Genomic DNA, 3473 nt, shown 5'->3' on the forward strand with positions numbered 1-3473 from the left:
TGTAAAAGACATGCAGAAATTCCTTGGACTGGTCAACTATGTCCGACAATGGGTCTTTGACTTCACAACAATAACAGCCCCTTTGCTGAAGGCTGTTAAAGCAGCTAAAGACAGACGCAACAAGATAAACTGGTCCCCAGACATGACAGCCTCTTTCAAACAGCTAAAAGATGAAATAACGAATGCACCAGTGTTGGGTTCACCTGACTACACTAAAGAATTCTACCTGTTCACCCACTGCAATGGTCAAGTCATGACCTCTGTGCTTGCCCAGAAGTACCCTATGGGTCACAAACCCATCGCGTACTTTAGTGGCATGCTGGACTCTGTCATGAGGGGTCATTACCCCTGTGAGCAGGCTCTTGCTGCCGCCGCCTTTGCTGTAGAAAAGAGCACCCCCATAGTCATGGGATCCCCCCTGACACTATACACTGAACACGCCGTCTTCGCCATAATTCAAAAAGCCAAGACGACGCTAACAACACAAAGAGTGTCAGGATATGAAGTAATATTGTCATTGCCCTCCCTGAAAGTCGTCAAATGTCACACGGTGAACCCTGCTACATTTTTTGCCCATCCCATTGCAGCCTCAGACGATGACACTCATGACTGCGCCACGTACTCTCCAGATGAGTCAGGAGCAGCAAAAGAGGACCCACTACCAAACAGCACTGTGTATTTCGTTGATGGGTCCTCTACCATCGACCAAGAGACAGGGATCAGGTACACCGGAGCAGCAGTAGTTCGGGCCCAGCAGCACGAGTCCTCTGACTCCCTAGACATTATACAGCAATTAACATTGCCTCCACATTACTCAGCCCAAGCTGCCGAGTTGGTGGCATTAATTGCAGCTTTACAACACGGGGCCGACGACCGCATCACAGTATACTCGGACTCTGCATACGTCACAACTACAACACATTCAAGCATACTGCGCTGGAAAAGGCGCGGATTTCTCAAATCAGACGGAACACCGGTATGTCACAAGCAATTGTTAGAAGAATTGATTGAAGCTCTGACACTTCCAGCTGAGGTAGCTGTTGTCAAGTGTGCTGCACACACCAATGGACAGGGCTTTGTCTCCAGAGGGAATGCTCTGGCAGATTGGGCGGCAAAAGCGGCAGCCAGAGGCCCCCCACCTGTAACGTGGCCACATACTCATAACACACCTATCCTCCTTGCCCAAGCACTGACACCGGCAGACAAGGTCTCCACGCATGATGACATACAAGCCCCGATACAGCAGACAGACACACACGAAGATAGTTTAGATCCACAGCAACACACAGGCACGACTAACGAGACACTGGACTCGAGCGTTGCCTGTCCTATGGACAACACACAACAATACGACAAGATCGCCCAACTGCACCTCAGGGAAATACAAGAAAGTGCACCACATCAAGAGAAAGAGTTATGGAAAAAGAGGGGAGTACAGCAGGACCCTGCAGATTTCATTTACAGACAGACCATGTCAGGAAAGCCCGTTATGCCGCTAGCCTTACTGCAGGTGGCACTAGACCAACTCCACCTTCCTGCTCACGTCTCCCGAGATAACATGTCCACTACATTGCAGGCAGACTGGTTCATTCCCAACGCCTACGAATTAATACAACTCTTCGTTAATAAATGTCTCATCTGCCAACAATACTCACCAAATCCGACTCTCAAAACAGTGACTTCCACCATCCCCAAACCCTCTGGCCCCTTCAAAGAGCTCCATATCGACTATGTCGATATGGTTGATCGATGTCAAAATTACCGATACCTCATTGTTGTAGTTTGCCCATTCTCACGCTGGATCGAAGCTGGACCATGCGTCCACTGCGATGCCAAAGCAGCAGCCACATTCCTACTCCGTGATGTCATCTCCCGCTTCGGGATCCCTGAGGCCATCCGGACAGATAACGGAAGTCACTTTTCAAATACCATCTTCTCCTCCCTAACTACGATGCTAGGCATCAGACACAAACTGACGTCTGCTTACCACCCCCAAAGTAACGGCATTTGTGAGCGCCTTAACGGCCTACTCAAGAACAAAATAAGCAAAATCAGCGCCACCATCGGTAAAAAGTGGCTCTACTGCCTCCCACTTGCCCTCTTCTCACTAAGAAACTCACCTAGTTCGGATCACCACCTCACGCCCCACCAACTTGTCACCGGACGATCCATAAATGCAGCTGTCCCTCCCACAAGGCCCAAAACGGATAATGAGTCATCTTCTGAGATTGTTATAGCTGAGCTTTACGAATTTTTGTGCACACTAACCCGCGCTGCGCAGTTCCTTTCTGTACAGGTATCCAAGAGGAAGGAGAAGGGCCCCACCGATCCAGAGCTCCCACCAATACGTCCTGGAACATTGATCTTTATCCGAAAGCACGTCCGGCGCTGGAGAGACCCCAAATTTGAAGGACCTTTCCAAGTGATCGATTCCTCCCCAACGGCTGTCCGGATAGCTGAGCGCAAGGCATGGATCCACAGGAAAGACGTCCGGCTCGACCCTGCCCCGCCGCCACAATAAACAATGGACTAACTGAGGAAATAGAAATGGCCAGCGTCCCCCTGAATGAAGACAGCGGCTGTCCCTCCACTGTGGAGGAAGACGATGAGGACACTCACGTACTGATCCACGAGTACAGTGGCCGTGAAGCAAAGATATGTATACTGTCTATAGTACTGTTTTGTATTATCATTGGAGTGGCACTGGCTACATTTAACTGGTATATCTTTTTCCTTGCTGTAAGGAGCTATCATGCTGTAAGCAATAGTGGTACAGGAGCATCCACTGATGCCATGTTACCTACAACCCCAGCAACTGCACCAGCGGTCACACAGAACACAGATATCACGACACATAGCATAGAATTCTCCGGAAACAAGGACACAGCCCCACACCACACGACAGGCCCTGAACTCCCAGCCTCTAGAGCCAGTAACGTACACACCACTTCACCTCCCGAGCCCCCAATGGTAGTACCAGACGACAAAGGGAACACTTGGGATAAGACTGCCAATCTGACGGAAAAACGAGTAGCCCATGGACACCCGTCACGCCGTCACAGAGCCCGCAGATTCGCCCCCATCTCCCCATATATAGGGAAAGCTACAAAACACCGGGTCATCCATGGTCTCCCTGTCGACCAGAGACACAAACCTAAGGGAATGCCATTTAAAACGTTCCAACACCTCGTGACAATACAGGAAGGCCTAGGGCCCATGCTCAGCCTACCCCAATCCATAAGAGAACATTCAGTACACTCCTCCCTGGAAGAAAATTCATGGTACAGGGACATGACAGCCGTAGGAAAAAGGATCTCAAACGAGTCCTGCTATGTGTGTTCATATGTCCCCCATGCAGTTGGTGCAGACAGACTAGTTTTCCCTAAAGAAGTCCCACCACAAACAGTGATGTGCTTGCTACATCTGTACCTTTGCCGCATCGATGGGTTAGTACAGATACTAGGAGGGGCTAG

The sequence above is a fragment of the Triturus cristatus genome, chromosome 1_1 (genome assembly GCF_964204655.1).
Source record: "Triturus cristatus chromosome 1_1, aTriCri1.1, whole genome shotgun sequence".
Classification (NCBI taxonomy): Eukaryota; Metazoa; Chordata; class Amphibia; order Caudata; family Salamandridae; genus Triturus; species Triturus cristatus.